This window comes from Protopterus annectens, chromosome 12.part0 (genome assembly GCF_019279795.1).
Source record: "Protopterus annectens isolate FY-2018-M chromosome 12.part0, PAN1.0, whole genome shotgun sequence".
NCBI classification, from domain to species: Eukaryota; Metazoa; Chordata; order Ceratodontiformes; family Protopteridae; genus Protopterus; species Protopterus annectens.
Genome location: NC_056746.1, coordinates 553,211,695 through 553,230,543, shown reverse-complemented (window position 1 = coordinate 553,230,543; position 18,849 = coordinate 553,211,695).

Genomic DNA, 18,849 nt, shown 5'->3' with positions numbered 1-18,849 from the left:
GCTATGTTAGGAACCTGGGTGGAAACTCCCAGATATGCTCAGAATTAGTCCAAATGATACAAAAATCACTGAACCCACAGACATTGCCAACATACTGGCGGACAGGTTCAGTGCAAACTCACCCTCTCCCCTAAAGGAGAGATAACTATCCCAGCAGTGTAGCCTCCCGACATCTCAAATGCGCAGGTGAAAGCTGCTCTCTCTAAAGCTAAAACACAGCATCAGTGGGACCGGATGGTGTCCCCGGCTGTGTGCTACACGAGCTAAATGAGGAATTAAACCCGCACATAAGGCAGCTGTTTAATCTCAGCCTTACCACAGGATACGTGCCCAAGGAGTGGCGTGACGGCAACTGTGGTCCCACTCCACAAAGGCGGCACCTCACGGACCCTGGTAATTACCGCCCCATAAGCTTAACAAGTCTAGTCTGCAAAGCTATGGAGAGGATCATAATGGAGCTCATAAACAAAGGTATAGGGGACTTGCAGACATTGGACCCGACCCAGTTTGGCTTTGTCAAGGGAAGATCATGCCTTTTGAACTTGGTCGACTTCTTCAAAACAGTCACCAAGGCCATTGATGAGGAAAGGCAGTCCATACAGCCTACCTTGACCTTGCAAGGCTTTCGACACAATACCCCACTGGTATTGTAGAAAAACTTACCAGCTTAAATGTAAACCCATATGTCACGAGATGGGTTGCAAACTGGCTTAAGGACAGAACCCACAGGGTTAGAGTTGCTGGCGCTGTGTCAGACTCCAAGCCGGTCACAAGTGGTGTCCCACAGGGCTCGGTCCTTGGCCCCCTATTGTTCGGCATCTACTTCTCAGAAGTACAGGCCAACATGGGAGGACTTTGGCTGACAAAGTTTGCAGACGACTGCAAACTGGGCGCCATAGTGGAAAGTGCATCGGACACGGATATCCTTCAGAAGGGACTCACGGAAACAGATAGCTGGTGCCAGAGCCATGGCCTGAAGTTAAACGCCAAAAATGTATAGTCATACCCTTGGGAAAACAAGGTAACCCCAAGCTACCATATAGGTGGCAATCCACTAAGCACAGAAGAGGTTATCAGGGACCTGGGGACCCAGGTTGACAGTGGCCTTTCTTTTGACACTCACATTGCTAAAGTGGTTAGAAAGACCTTCTACATTGTCCACCTGATCATGAAGGGATTCACATCCAGATCTAGTGAGGTCATTGTTCCCCTGTACTCTTCACTTATCAGACCAATGATCGAGTACAATGCCCCATTCGGGATGTATCTCACCCGACATCTGCAGCAATTGGAGACCCCAAAAGTTCCTCACCAAAAGGATAAGGGACTCCAAAATCTGTCATATGCTGCCAGATTGAAGAAACTCCAGCTCTATTCAGTCGCATACCGTCTGCTCAGAGGTGACATGTGCCTGACATACAAGGCCATGTCCAACCCGGAATTAATGGACATGCTCCACCTCAAAAATCCAAATCCACCAAAACCACTAGAGCAAGCAACTTAAACCTTAGCATGGATATAAATAGGACGTGCTGGAGGGATAGATTTATCACTCAGAGACTCCCTATGCTGTGGAATAAAATCCCGGTCCATGTGAGGCAGAGCACCTCGCTGACTCTGTTCAAGAGAAATCTAGACCTGTGGATGGGAGATCGTAGGTTTACCCCGGGAATCATCTCTGTGTCACTGCTGGACAGAGGCACAACAAACTAATGGGCACAGTATTTTTTCATATAAGGGGTGGCGTAAGCCACAATAATTTGGGCTAGGCTTATAAATGCCTTAGGGCAGATAGCCTAGTATAAACCTATGAACCTATGAACCTATATAGGTTATGTACATAACACACAACAGGTGCAGAAGTATGTGTTGAACTGTATGTGATATACTGAGCCCATACCTGACAACTGTCCAGAGTTTTACAGACTGACCACATGTCTGCCTTATAATTGTAGTCAATGCCTCATACAGTTGTGTATTGTCTGGCATATCAATGGCAACCCATTAAAGACTGAAGTCATAACATAATAGCATACATTTGAATGTCAGATGTCATATCCTGCAGAGTAGTCCTGTGAATGTGAAACTGTCTTTGAGGGCAACTAAGTGTGTTTCAGCCAGATTCATATAGTGACACTATTTCCGGCCTTTGCCACCAGTGACGTATACCTTTGTGCAGATGTCTTCCTCTAACAGGAGCTAAGTGTCTTATCATGAAACCCATGACAATGCAAGTGTACCTTGTCCTAAAGGATGCCAACATTTGTGCAGTCACTGACCACTACTTTGTAGCTGTGGAGAACACACTAACCTTGCCATGTTACTCATCCCATCATACATTTAGACCCCAAATAGAGGGCTGCAAAGCCACAGGAAGTTGAGTGTTGAACATTATTGTACACATACACAGTTCCAAGCTGGCCAAAGAGTATTACACATGAGAGACATCCCAAGTGCAGTTAACAGTTGACAAAACACCTACTTAAATCATAGCTAGCTACAGGGCTCTAACCATGACTACGGACACCCAACACACCTATTGGGACTTGCTGGAATCTGTCAGGATTGAATCATCTACCCTGCTCCTGGGTGACTTCAACTACCCATACATAGTGTGAATGACCTATGCCACCTGAACATGAATGCACAGAGATTCTTCTGTTTTGTCAATGACAATGCAGTGGATCAGCTGGTCAACACTCCTATGATAGGTGAAAATATCCTGTACCTGATCCTAACCAACATGAGTATCCAGTGTAGCACTCCTATAGTGTCATCCTCCTTGGTAAGATCTGACGACATAGCCATCACTGTTCAGGTTAAGGATGGTGGCATGGAACAGGCTAGTGTGTTGAGTATGGTGAGTGTGACTGTAGACACCAGCCACAGGCAGAGAGCAGGCGAGGTCAAATACAAGCAGATGGACAGGGGTGCTTGACAGAGGACTGCCGCCTATCAAGCCCTGTTGCAAGTGCCACAGCATTTGTCACCAGATGCATGTTACAGTCCATCATAGAAGCACATGCGTCTACTAACTGCAATACCAGACAGATGCTCAGGGTCATGAATGCAGCCATCCCTGCCATGCGTGATGACCTCCATGGCATTTATGATGCCATAAGTCATCTTTCTGATGTTGTGGATAGACAGTGGGGTGAGACATTATCACTGCTTGACCATGCAATGTCTGTGCTTGAGCATGTGGTGGGAGTAGGCATTGGCCAGGTGGACGTAGGTCAGCAACATGATCAGCTGTGAGCCCACATGGCCATGCACATTCACAGTCCCATAGTGACAGCACCAACACCAGAGCAAGCCATAGGCACGTTGTCCTGGCCAGTCCCATCAGGACCGTGGATCCCACAGACAGCATTCACCATCAGGGAGTTGTACTGCATCTGTCCTTGGGCCTGGCGGAACCAGTGATACTCCTGGTCAAACCAGTTACTGCGTCTTTGCCGGGAGATGGTAAACAGTACGTCCTGTTATGTATGGTCAATGGCTGTCCAACATAGCCCTGTGTTGGGCATCCACATCACTTGATGGTGTGCAGACAAACACTCCCACATCCCTATCACAGGTCAGTCACCACCAGACACACACAGCTCCTCTGCATGGCCCAGTTGAACATCACCCCTCCAGACACACACACACACACACACACACACACACACACACACACACACACACACACACACACACACACACACACACACACACACACACATGATGTCATCCATATGGCCCATCTTAGGCCTCTGGCAATCCAACACCACACACAATGCATGTGATGATACTTGTGTCACAACCCTGTTATCCATACCATCGATACACGGACATGCTCATATGGGTCTGATGCACAGGGTTACTATAGTACAGTGTAACAATGTCATGCTGTGTAAGGTGCTTTCTGCTGGCAGTAGTTATGGGTACACATTGAGGTATATGTACCTTGTTACCCATGACGCACTATTGCTGTTGGTACTGCTGACTGACTGTAGTGTCATGTACTGTACTCTGGTTGTGTTCTAGGTGTCTGTGTGTCTGCGGGCTGTGGGCCTGCTGACAGTAGCAATGATGAGTAAGGCGGAGCAGAAACACAGTGACCTTTTCATAGCCCAGTTACAGCTGTATATGTACATTTTTACCAGGTGTGTTTACATGCAACAGTGTATGAGGGGCAATTGCGGCAGACAGGGGGAACTTGCATACATACCCTTGACACAGCCACCTAGCCATCATACATGTCACCTGGGTGCTCTGTAGGACAGCAGGCTCACACATTCAGAGGAGGTTACTTGAGTACTGGCACTAGGTCCCTCACAAGCTTAGCCATTACTTTAACTCCAACAGATTTGGCTATCAGCACATGTTGCCCCTGCCATTTCTGCCACATCCACTCAACCATCATGCAGTTGATCAGGGTATGCCTGGTACTGTGTATGACAGGTTTGGGGTATGTTTTCCTGACACAGGTCACAGTCTAACCTGACAATCACCAACATGTGTGTCTGCTGTCCATATGCATGTCTGGTCTCTTATGCTGGTTGTGCACACAGAGTCATAGTCCTGTACATGGGGCAACTTATGAAGGGCTGAGCACAGCCCCTACCTGCACAGTCTTACAGATGATAGTGCTAGATACATAACACAGATAGCATAGCACTACTGTAGTGTGGCAGTGTCTGACACTACTATTGAAGTGGGTGACAATCGCAGGGGCTGTTAGGATTGCCAATGCTGGGTTCAGATGACCTTAACATGTTAGAGCCACACACACACACACACACACACACACACACACACACACACACACACACACACACACACACACACCACCACCACCACCACATGGGAACATGTATGGAGACACACATGCACATGGAGGTGACACTTATCAGAGCAGATGACCTCCCCATCTATTAATGTACAATATACAGTGATAGAACCATTGCACCACAGTTGCTTGGTGTTAAAAACTGTGTAACTGTGCTTGTACTGTGGATTAAGTCTGTATGGGCTGACAATGGGGGAGTTCACAGGGTGGAAGAGGCACACAAAATGGTATACTCATCACATGCACACACTGAAGACAGCCACAGGGACTGTGCATACAGAAACACATACACAGTTGTCAATAGACATATTAGTAACCCTACATATACACTTGTATGTACTACATTGCTAAGTACACATGACATGGTCCACAGAGATTATATGCTTGGGACATAACACACAACCGTTTACAACAGGTAATCTTGTGAATGCCTTCATGTATGGTGGGATAACCCACCAGACATAGTGATTGGTCTCATCTACTGCTCCTACAAACCTGCACAAGTGATAAAGTGACAGAATTTGTATCAGGATGATGTGTCAGTCAGGTATGATGTCTGATGCTGCGATGTGTGTCAGTAGGGTAACTGTGACATATTTGGCAATGATATCACATGAATGCTTATTGTCAGGGGACACAGACCACATATAGGTTACAAACATGTGGGTATCCTATGTACATCTATACGGATGACTGGTTTGGGCTGTATAGTGTTACATGGTGCATGTGATGCTGATGCCATTAACAGGGTCTTTAAAGTAATGTCATGGGTAGGGGTTAGCAGGCCTTAAAATAGTATAACCTACACACACAACAGCCACAAGGGATATGCTTCACACACACTACTATAGTTGTCATTATTGAGATTAGACCCTCTACCTATATAAGTATTTCCACGATAGTATTACACAGTTATGGCACATGCCACAGAGCTTAGAGAGTTGATAAGTGTATACAGGTACATCTAAGGTAAATGACATGAGTAGGCCTTGTAAAGTAGGGCAAAGGGACGTGTACTGGCCGGTACTACATTTCTCAAAATGGTATAACCCACATCCCTAGATGATATGATTCTCATCCAAACACACACAGGGATGGTGTGAGTCTCACACACACACACAAACACACACACACACATGCAGTATCACAGTTGCCATTATTGAGTTTAGAACCGCTAACTATCTAGTTATGTACACTACAGTTTTATACAGTTATCACATGTGCTATGGAGCTTATAGGATTTAACAGTGTCACAAAGTATGTCTAAGGTGATTGCATCAAGAGCCCTTGTAAAGTATGGCAATGGGAAATGTACTGGGTAGAAGGGCATTAAAATACATTACCCTAAAAACATACACACAAACACCTTCACACACATGCACACACACACACACACACACACACACACACACACACACACACACACACACACACACACACACACACACACACACACATTTGTCAGACCAATGAATAGAACCCCTGCCTATCTAATTATTGGTACTATAGTGTTACACAGTTATCACACATGCTACAGGACTAACAAGTGCCCAAAGGTACTTCTAAGGTGAATGATATCAGCAGGGCTGCTAGAGTTGGGCACTGGGATGTGTACTGGTTGGGAAAGTCCTCAAAATACTTCAACCTGCAAACATACACACTTACAAACTCTTGCGTATATACAAATACACAAACACATCTGCCAGATCTGGGGATAGAACTCTTGTCTATCTAGTTATTTGCACTATAGTGTGATGCAGTTATCACATGCACTATAGAGCTTACAAGCCTGATATGTGCCCAGAAGTACTTCTAAGGTGAATGACATCAGCAGGACTGCTAAAGTTGAGCACTGGGAAGTGTACTGTATGGGAATGTCCTCAAAATACTTTGGCCTATGAACCAATGAATCTACAAACATACAGACTTACACTTATACACACACACATTTGCCAGAATTGGGAATAGAACCCCTGCCTATCTAACTATTTGTACTATACTGTTACATAGTTATTGCATGTGTCACACAGCTTATAGGTCTGGGGCTGTGCAAAGGTACTTCTAAGTGGAATGACATCAGCAGGACTGGTAAAGTGGGGCACTGGGAAGTGTACTGTGTGGGAATGACCTAAAGCTGTTTCACCTACAAAAAAAACAAACACACAACAGACACTGTCACTTATATTTAGCCATAACTGATATTAGAAGCCCTACTTATCTAGTTATTTCTACTATAGTGAACTGCAGTTATCACATGTGCTACAGAGCTTATAGAGCTGACAGATGTCCAATGGTACTTCTAAGGTGAATGGCAGCAGCAGATCTTGTGAGGTAGAGCAATGGGAAGTGTACTGAGTGGGAACAGCCTCCTAATACTTAGACCTACAGACACACACACACACACACACACACACACACACACACACACACACACACACACACAGGCAGGTGATGTGATATTAATATCCCCACCTCAGTATTATTACACAATGGAGTTCACCTTCATGCTGGCACATGCGACTGGTTATGACCGGTATGCCACTGTCCACAGCAGGACATCACTTTACGACATTCAGGGTATCCGTGTGTGTGACTCACTTTGTGTGTGTCCCCCAATGTGTCACTCTCTGTCTCTCTCTCTCTCTCTCTCTCTCTCCCCCACATCTATGTGTGTATATGCTTGACATATTGTTATTTGTTGCCCATATATATGTCTGTGTATTAACACCCAACAGATTCAGATATATCACATATGGGCCACATACAACTAACTGAGGGTAATCCTGTTTGATGAGTGTATGCAGGGACAGTTAAGGTGTACATAGCTGTCTGTATGCAAAGACATATGTACAAAAATACAGTTATATAGCCCGATGTGGGTTCCAACATGGTCTGTGGTTTTCTAAGTGTAGGAGCATACCCAGTGTGATCTTCTATACTAAGAGTGAGACTCCATTCCAGAGATAGGTGTACTCCTGTCCAGGGTTTTGTGTGCTACAGCCATATGTCTCAAAAGTAAACAGGACTTTCCTAGGGCAACTGGGTTTGTTTTAGCTGATATTTTCTGACATATCTGGAGTTTGACACTGCAATGTATTGTGCCATTGCCTAATGACAGACATCCTCAGATGATCACAGTGTTTTACCAGAGGAATACAAGATGTATGATACACAGACCAATATCATGAGCCCGACTATAGACATTCTTGTCCAAAAAGGCCAGTTGAGAGATGTCACTACAGCCGGTTGAATGATGAAGCTTTATAAGCAGTCCAGCAACTTGGTGATACACTGGCTGGGGATCTCCTGCTTGTGTGGTATTCTTCATACCTGAAAAGTCATATCCTGGTGTGACCAGGGTGTATATTATGTTATCGAACTTTTAAAAGTTCAAACGTCATATGGTCAAAGCAATATGATTGAACTTTTAAAAGTTCGAAAAGTGAAAAAAAAAATAAACAACAGAAAAAACCTAGCTGACCATTTTAAGCAGGGGGCAAGTCCCCCTGCACCCCTCACACCCCTGCTCTTTAAAAATATACCAACTTTGAGATTGCACTACAGTGCAGGAACGAGAAACCTTTCCATTCTGCACTGTACAGAGATTTCAGTTGAAACGTTCGAACTTTTAAAAGTTTGAGCATATTGGTGTCGACCATATGATGTTTGAACTTTTAAAAGTTCGATAATGCAATATGTACCCATGTGGCCATACCTCTCAACATGTACATTTTGCAGCAGATTGTCCAGGTATTTGTCTAGAAGTTTCTTCCAGTCTACATAAACTTGTGTTTTTATGGCAAGTTAGTTGCATATAATTGAAGACTGATGTTACAAAATAATGACAGACGTTAGTGTTTCAGACTTCATAACCTTCAGACACTTCCTGCTAATGCAAAACCTCTTATCCTACCAACTTTCTCAGTATGTAAGGGAAATATTTACAACACATGCCTATCATTGTGCCTTTGTCCCATATTTATGTATGACCTTGTCCAGATGCCTTGCTGTCACAGGTTGGGAGGTATGGGTGTGGGTACAGAGTGCATTCCACTTTTCAGAAATGTCCATTAAATGTGTAGTATATTCTACATAGCACTTTGACTTCCAGGTATGTCAGTGGCATAGCAGTACAGAGTAATGTGGCGAACCACTAACAGATGGTTGCGTATAGGTTGGTATTTTGCTATGATATTAGTAGGGTATTAGTCCTGAAGCCCTTATAACTCACACAGATGAGAGTGTAGCCCATGTTAAGACATGTCAGCACACAGAGCTCCTGTCTAGCAGGGACACAGGTGGGATCACAGGACTGCATTTTACATTTCCCATGCACTTATACAGGGAGCACATCACTAGGGGTATCAAGGCACTTGGCTTGCTGTTGACAGGGAGTGTATTCCACAGATGGGGGAGTGTGTGGTACACACATCTGTCACACCAACAAGCCATACTGATATCACAGCTCAGGCTGATGCTGCATCTACAGGTTGATGGAGTGGGCCTTGAGTTCCAGATGTGCAACAGTCCCATTAAGGCAGGGTCTGGATTGCTTTGTATGCCAGACATGGGTCACCTCAGCAGAGTCTGTATGGAATGGGGTAGAGGGGCAGTGCTGTTAGCCTATCTGTGTAGGGTAGGTGTTTGGGGTTTGGGGTAAGGCCTTAGTGTTTGCAAGACTTTGGTGTGTGGAGTCTACATGGTCTGTGGTGTGTAGGTTTGTGGAGTTCTCATGTGATTTTGCCTCTGAGGTGTCCATTGTTTGGGTTTAGTTTTGTTTTGGTGTAGACCTCCACTTACATGGGTGTGTGTTGTGTATTTGCAGATGATGTTTACTGACTCCTTACACTGCATGGCACTTATGTTACTAAACAATCTGTTTTGGTGTGCACATTCTCCATTTGTCTGGCCAGTGGTTCCCCTTCCCCTTATGTGTGTCTCTTTGTCCTTCTGTAGTCCAGTCACAGGCTATGGCTACAGTGGCTTCTGTTATGTATTTATAATTCTGATGTGGGCGGGGTACATGCTGTTGTGGACTTCACACCTCTGCATGTACCTATTTAATAGGTTGTCCATAATTGCACCACTTCATTTGCTGTGGTCCTAAGATGGTGTGCGTTGCTATATGTTATTATGAGGCTACATGTGGGCCTAGCTATCATACCATCACAGACTGACATCTGCAAAGGCCAAAGTATGACAGTCAGACAAAGGCCCACACATGGGGACAGGGCGGTAATAATGTTTTGCCAAACATAGGCAGCTGGGAGACAGGTTTGGTAATTGTTTGTTTGCTTTTATGGGTTTGATGTCTGCTTCCCCACTGTCTGCCATTGCTGTTTTGACATGACCCTTTCTTGTTTTGCAAATAGTTAGCAGGCAAATGCAATGGTTAGGACAAGCAGAACAGATATACAAGGCATACTTGTGCTCCTTCTGTGACAACTTGTGTTATTCCCAGGGTATGGCTGTTGGCCAGTGACATTGTCAGTGCTGACACAGAAAAGTAGCAACCTTTTATACACACTGGCAGTACACTGACCTTCAGGTACCTGCTGTCCTACTAGGCAGCATACCTCTCAATTTCTGAGATCCAGGCATCTGGACAAAGCCATAAGTGATTGGGGGAGAGAAGCCTAAATATTGGGACCATTTATAAGTACTGACCATACAAATCTAGAAAGGTGATTCAATAACAGGTTTTGCATTAGCATGCATGTTTCTATAGGGTATGCAGTCTGACACTACAATCTGTCATTATTTTCTGACCTTAGTCTTGCATGATTTTCCAATGAATTGCCAGGCAACCACTATTTCATGTTATACAGACCACAATTATGATGTAAACCTCTGGACATTCTGCAATAGGTCTGTACAGTTGAGAGGTATGGTAGACAATGTCTAGGTTACTCCAAGCTGTGTACTGTCTGCATGTGTGGCCCCCTGTCCATGACCTCTAGAGCTTTCCTGCATTAACAGATATTGAAATCTGGACAGTATGTGCATCTCTTACCATAGGTGTAGCTGACATGCATAATAGTTGGCACTACAGTTCTCAGAACATGGCCCTGGCAAAGACGGCACTGTACCTAGGCCATTACAACACAACAGCCGGGAGTAATTGCTGGCCAAATCCTGACAGTATTAACCGCACATATACATAGCTCATTGACCCCTGCATATTGTGGAGATGCAACAGGTTATCATGTGGATTGGGACAGCCCTGGTAATGTGTGCCCTGCTGCTATTTCCCTGCAAACATACTTGTTACTGCATTTCTATTTATTTTTCTATTTATTTATTTATTTTCGGCACAATCCCTTTTGTGCGCTGCTCTATGCTTAAATGGACAAAATCGGCCCCAAAAAATAAACTTTTATTTTTTATAATTTTGCAACTCTTTTCCATGCCATATTTTTGGCCATTGGCATGCTTAATGATTATAGTACATGCTTTAATTTGAACTGTCATGCCTCCATTTTGATTTTTGCATAAATATACTCGGTTAGTAACTGGATACATTTCTGCACCTCACACTGTTCTTGCAGAGATGCCTGCCTGCTTACTGAATTGCTAATTCACCTAATTTGCATGGTTTTCACCAGCAAGTGGTGTCTGTGCAAGAATAGTGCTAGCAGGCTCGTTCACGCCACCAGCCTTGTTTACTGGATCGCTTGGCAGCCATATTCCATGCAGGAGCTGCTACACTATTCTTGCACGGAAAAAAACAGCTTATTGAATCCCAGGGATTGTTAATGAACATGGCAAAAGACAATGCATATAAAATCTATAGTGATATGGCAGAGGAGACAGAAACGTACTAAATGTACAATGAAAAGAAATTATGAGTCTAAAATTACAATTTGCTATTTTCAAATATAGAAAAGAAGAACAAGATGAAAATAAAGACAAATGTAATACTAGGTTGATAGCATTAGTAAAGAAAATATGCAGAAAAGTGTGATCAGAACTTGACCCAAAATTTGAATGTTTATTATGTTATACAAACTATTTAGATGTAAAAGAGGTACAAAAAAAAAAGACAGTCAAGTCAATAAACATAATGGGAATTCAGATACATTTAGCATTAAGAGAAATAGTATGAAGATCCGTGATAAAGAGGGAGTTCAGGAATGCAAGTAGTGTGATTATACTACTAGAGAACTAGCGTGATATCTGTGGTATGCAAATGACTTGAGGGTTTACATGAAAATGGGTTGTGTCATGTATGCAAATGAAACCAAAAATGGCAGAATAATTCAGACGTGCATAGACAGTATGCACTGTAGTGTTTATCTATTCTGAAAGTCAGGGATTTTCAGTGTCCAGCAGTTATACATTATATTTGCTTTAACGTGTTAGTGACAGCAGTATTTATAACTGAATAAAGGACCCAGTGATCACATTCAGAGCCAGTATCCCCAGTGTTAGACATTGTTATCCTCTCAGTGCAGACAAGTCCAGCATGAGCTAATGTACCATCACCTCCATGACTAGCACATCACTGACAGCTACTGGATGGAGAGGGAGACCATATGAAAGTTAGTCAGCATGTGTCACTCAGAAATGGAATCAATAGGAATGCATAGGCTGATGATTCATGTGGACACAAAGGTATGAAAAGCATTAACCATCCTTGTTATAAGAATCTTTTATTGTTTGTCAAGGGACATGTTAAGAACCTGAACCTCACAAGCATTGGCTGTGCAGATTCCACCTAGGTCCTTGACACGATGCTGTAGCATTTTGAAGACCAAGTATGACTTCCACAGATAACAAAGGAGAGAACTAGCATGAATCAGACATATTACAACTTTGCCTATTTTCTTACTTTCTGGGAGTCATTAATTGTACAGAAATCCCATCAAGAACCCATCTGTTCTACACATCAAATAGAAGGGCTTCCACCCCCATTAACTGCCAGGTAGTGTGCAATGCACAGGCCTTCATAGACAGTATGCATGTGCTTTCCCTAGGCAGTTCCCATGATCACCACATCTGGCACATATGTTTCCTCTACCAGTGTTTCATATGCAGTGACTTCCTCCACAGTCATCTGAGGAGAAGGTGCACATATAGGTGGATATAAAGACCATTTTATATGGTTCCCATTCTAGCAGGCAGTAGGCCATATATAATGCTGTTCATTGTCCCATGTTGCAGGTGATAGCGGATATGCATAGCAATTATGAATAATAAATTTGTCCTGAAAACAAAGAAGATAGTTGAGATAGTGTGCTAAACTGCACAATTACAAGCACAAAGTAATGCTGAATGTGAATTAAAGTAATGCTGAATGTGAATTTAAATGCATAAATGCTTAAGCAGCATAAATGCATATGCTGCTTATCTGGTAGTGGACTAAATGCCCGTCAGACTTCCAATGAAGTATTGGGGGGTGCCATATTACATAATATGGTAGCAGACAAGTAACACAACAACAACAACAACATGGAATCATTGCAGTACTTTTCACAACATCAAATGTAGAATTGGTCAGAAAATCATCACAGGAACAGACTGAAGCAGTATCTCATAATGCAAGGCAGAGGTGAGGTCAGTACTCTGTGGCATAAGCAAAGATGAGGTGTCTAGTCCGTAACTATGGCCCATGCCAAGGACATCACAGAATAAAACTGGTACATGCATTAATACACCCAGATTATGCAATAACCTGTACTGACTTTCCCCATTGTGCATCAAATATTATCTTACCCACACAGGCTAGAAGCTTGGAACAGACCACACTCATCATAATCACACAGGTGGGGAAGAGCACAGTGGCAGATAATAGTAATACTTAAAAATGCTCCAAATATGCCACTGAAGCACTGAAGACAAAGATGAAATCCAACAAAATGCTTTACTTTCATGAGTAAGAGCTTTCATCTTAAAAAAGTGGCTAAGACAGGAGACTTCATCAGACTTAATTACTAAACACATGTAACCTTTAAATAGTTACCAAATTTAATTCTCATTGGTACCTAATAAATTAATTCATTTTATCACAATACAAACATTCACCTTCTTTTTAAAAAAACATTTGAAATTCAGATATGTTCAAACCAAAATCTGTTGCTACATTTGTTAAAATCTGCCACTTAATACTCTGTATTTTCTAATCATCCCTACTCCCTCTTGTTTCCATTCCTTTTACATAATCCAAAAACATTAAACACAATTTTTTTAAAAATGTGCACATTTCATACTGTGTTTATAAAGGGCATTAACAACATCTTTACTTTTAATTGCCCTGTCTTCATCACCTGCCAAAAGTACAAAGCATGTATGAATGGCAAAAACTAGGAATGTATAAAAGAATAGCGAAGTACAGTGAGCAGCACATCTATAACTTTTACATTGAATAACATTACATATTCTTCATATTAATTTTTTGCTGTGACAGACTGAGATTTAAACCTGTGACTTTCAGCTATGTTCACACTATAATGCTGATACCTACCTGCCTAGCTAAGCCATGCTGCATGAGATTGTATGGAGTAACTAGTCACACAGCTTAAACATATAACTGTGCAAGGAAGGAGAAAAAACATGGGTCAGGGCTTTCACATTATAAGATGGTTAAACTACAGTTCAACTTTCTCTATATTGTGCATTTGTAATACAACACATGCAAGAATGACTGCATGTCAGCACAGTAGTCACAACAAAAAATACAACTGAAATATTTCATAGCTCAGACTCTGGAACACTTTTGTAGACCACATTGCTGCTCTTAACAGACAAGTACACCAGATTTCCTATTCATCACATAGCTCAAACTGTAGGTTAGGTTAAGTAGGAGGGCAGGAAATATCTACATAGAATTTATTGTTACATAACAAATTATAACCACAAATGTCCCTAATATTCAGGGATGTCCCTGATTTAGAGTCAAAGTGTTTATCTGTCCCTCTCACTTAGTCCAAATAACAGTAGAAGAATAGTGGTGAATTGCATGTAATAAATAATGGCAGAGGTATACAGTACATTAGCTTTGGCAATGCTATAATATTCCACATTCCTGTATACTGTCACTGTCACACAGTAATAGTAGTAACATAGAAAATGTGCCCCTGATTGTCACTGATTATTTCTGAATTATTCCCTGATTATGTTGAGATGTATCCCTCATTGGTTGAGAGCTAGGTTAGAAGTGTACAGAGGTATCCCTCTACAGTCAAAGATTTACACATAAAGCTATAGTAACATAGCTATCATGAATTTAAAAGGAATATTTATGGTATATGGGTCAAAGCTATAGGTATGATTTCCATAGGAATGCACAGATACACTAGGGAATATGACACTTACTGTAGTCATCAGCTGGCTATCTCCACACCTCAACAACCCTCCAGCAAAGCTCAACAGTGTCCCTCCTATGCAGATCATCATAATGGTGGTGAACGTACACACCAGTTGGGAAAATTCCAGTGCAACATCAGTGCTTCCTCACAATCCATTTCCAGATATCAGTCATTGTAATGCTTTGCGGTCTTGATCTCATGTGAAGCTTCACTCCAGTATAGATGGTCAGCATCTGGATGGTCTTCTCCTCGATCAAATTGGGTGCCCAGGGATGTCGAAGTCTCCTCACAGTAGTCATGTCAATGATAATATTAAGATAGCAAACTTCAAAAAATTGCTCACTGAGGTCCTACTCAGTTTGCAGGTAGCAATGGTGTGATCAGTAAATTTATCAGAATCACATTTTAAAAGTGGCACTTACAGGATGGTATCAGATCATTGGCAGGTAACTGGCACATGCTACACATGGTTCCATTTAAAAATACCTATTGGGTGTTTGTGCAGAGCACCTTCTTTTTATACCAAACTATTGGTTAAGGTGCCAAATTTCGAGAACTTACATGGATGTGTGCAAATGTGTTTCCAAAACCTTGAATGTTAATGAATCTCTGTAATTATGTAAGGCCCAAATGGAACTTTAAAGCACATAGTTGGTCTTACTTTTAGGTATACCTGACTTAAGGTAGCTTCAAAGTTAGTGTTTCACCTACTGGGATTGCTGTGGTGGGATATATTTCTCTCCTTATAGATCTGTGTTACTATTACTTCTTAGAAATGTATTTGTACATGCTTAAAATTATGTTTTAGAGTAAATTGTCTACAATATGAAATGTATATGACTTAACTGTGAGGTGTAGGATTGACCTTTATGAATACAGGTGGGTACATCTGCAACACTAACAAGCAGGGATTCCACATACGCACTTACAAAGATAAATGTTAAGAGCCACAGTGAACAGTACATATGGATGGACTAACAAAACATCCATATATATTGTTGGTGACTATACATTTGCGATATTCTTATGGAAACTGACGTATTCCAACAGTATCCGTAAGTTGCTATGTAGTATGTAGTTATGTTATGGATATTCATTACTGCTTAGTAATACACATACTATAAATAGTGCCTCAATAAAAAAATATATCAATGCTCCTTTCTGGTTACCTTGTACTGTCTTTGGTATGCTTATGGATAACGAGACTTTCCAAAATTTTCCATATGTTATATAAACGCTACTGTACAAATACTTTATGTTAAGGTAAATAGTACTAATTGTCACTGAATGTTATCTCATACAGACTAAAAGAGGATAGCATTGACTGCTCCCTATTGTTTATGTTGATATGTAGCAATGTATGCATAACAGTTCATATTACTTCTTCTTTCGGCTTTCCCCGGTTAGGGGTCGCCACAGTGGATCACCTTGTCCGCTCATGATTGGCAGTAGAGTTTTACAGTGTCGAGTTGCCAGCCCAGTGCCCAACCTTCCACAGAAGGCACACACACTAGCACACATTCACACCTAGGGCCAATTTTAGTGTGTCCAATCCACCTACATCATGTCTTTGGGATGTGGGAGGAAACCGGAGCACCCGGAGGAAACCAACGTGACCACAGGGAGGACATGCAGACTCCGCACAGAAGGCACCCCAGCCGAGGATTGAACTGGAGAACCTCTTGCTGTGAGGCGACAATGCTAACCACTGCACCACCGTGGCTGCCCTATAACAGTTCATGTTACTACTGTTGCTTTTTTTTCCACAGGTTGACATTTAGGCTTGTGCTGCATAACATCTATTGGCAGTCAATGTCATTTTTAGGATGTTGTGTCTGACAGCTAGCAAACATTATTGTTTTACACATGTTATGATGAATATATTAATGTGAAGTGCAGTTAGAGGGGACTGATCATGTGGCATAGTGGTGTTGTGGCTGGCTCTTCACTGTTGTGATATTCACTGCAATGAGTTCATATCTCACAACCTCTATAGATATTAGAAATTATGATGTTGTTCCACATCTTATATATTCAGATGTTTTCATACCACATATGTTGTTTTTTATATATCACTTTATTATAAGGGACAAGGACTGTTTTATATAATTCTGCAGTGCACATGAATGCTGAGATGGTCAACTGACATATGCTGTCAACATAATCACCTCTATATGTGGGACCCTGTATGAATCTGACTATGTGAATATAACTGTCTTCCAAATGGAAAACAGACCTATGGGTGACAATTTTTTGCCACAAGAAAATGAAATTATAAATGATGGTGGCCTAATGGTTAAGGTGTTTTCCTTATAAACACAAGGTGCAGGGTTTGAGTCTTACAAGGGATAATTGGCTAGGCTTAAAATGGCTAGCAAGGACAGTTAGCTTAGTACTACCTTATGAACCTATGAACGTATATTCTGTGCCAGCACAGATGTAGTCTCTTGGAAAGGGTGGAGTATTGAAGTATGGGCTAACCTTATGAACATGATCAATGCTATGGGAGGTGATAATTAATCCTGAAAGGCCTGTCCCCAATGGTGCTCTAACATGATCTTTCATGCAGCCAACAGGGTTCACCGGTGTGAGAGGTTGAGGGATGCCACTGGTTGTGGCCCAACATAGACACTCCCTGATGAGATCACACAGTTTCTGTCATCCAGGCATACAGCAAGTGGCGAGTGATATATACCCAGGGCTGGGATACAAGCAGGTATGCTAGGCCACACATGCATGTGCTACTAGGCTTGCATTGTTGCATATAGAGTGCATCACAACAGATTGTTGTTACATGCATATTCATGTATTTTTATTTTTGAGTTATAGCAGCAAAACTGTGTTGAGCACATATGAGCACACATGCTGACGATGATGAACATAAGTGTAATGACATGTGATTATACAACTGTAGTACATACATAACATAACATGTGTAGTGTTTTCTGAATTCATTTGCACAGGTCCAGCCACTTGTGCATGGCAGCAAGATATGATAGATGAGTGTCTCCATAAACTGCTACTGTGACCATTAGCTGTTATTGCCTCTGCCTCCTGTCATGCCAGTGGTGTATACTGCCATATTCATATTCCCCTGACATTATAGCATACAGATACATCTTCAGGAGACATGAGCCATACAAGTGTACCTATGGACAGACCATGTACGGTTTTCCCACCATTTTCATAGGCAGTATCACTGTGTAGCACAACTGTGTTGTATGAAATTAGTGTTACTGTTTTTTATACACAAGGACATCTGGCCAACGTGTGCAGTGTATGTCATGTGAATATCACCATTTCCTGTTACTATATTATATATGTCATCATTTGCCTCTGCCTGCATTCATGGCTGTGCTGCATAAAACTATGTTGTGCTTTGCATTTTCCCACTACAGGATCTGCATTATGACAGATGGCAAACTCACCACACAGGGAGATTATAACTGATAAGCTATTTACTCTATTTCCTACATGCAAGTACTGTTACTCTTATTGTTGTCCTCCATTAATACTCTGCCCTTCTATCTCTGCACAGGACATCCACCATCAGCACCTCAGCCGTGGCCAACTGGGATGCGTATATATTACCCGTTGTGTGTTGCCCTCTGTTGGAATGTTACATGCTGGCAAGTATGTACTTGCTAATAATTTGTTGATGCTTTTGGTTCCCAACAACATTTGCATTTCAGCCCTCACCTCTGG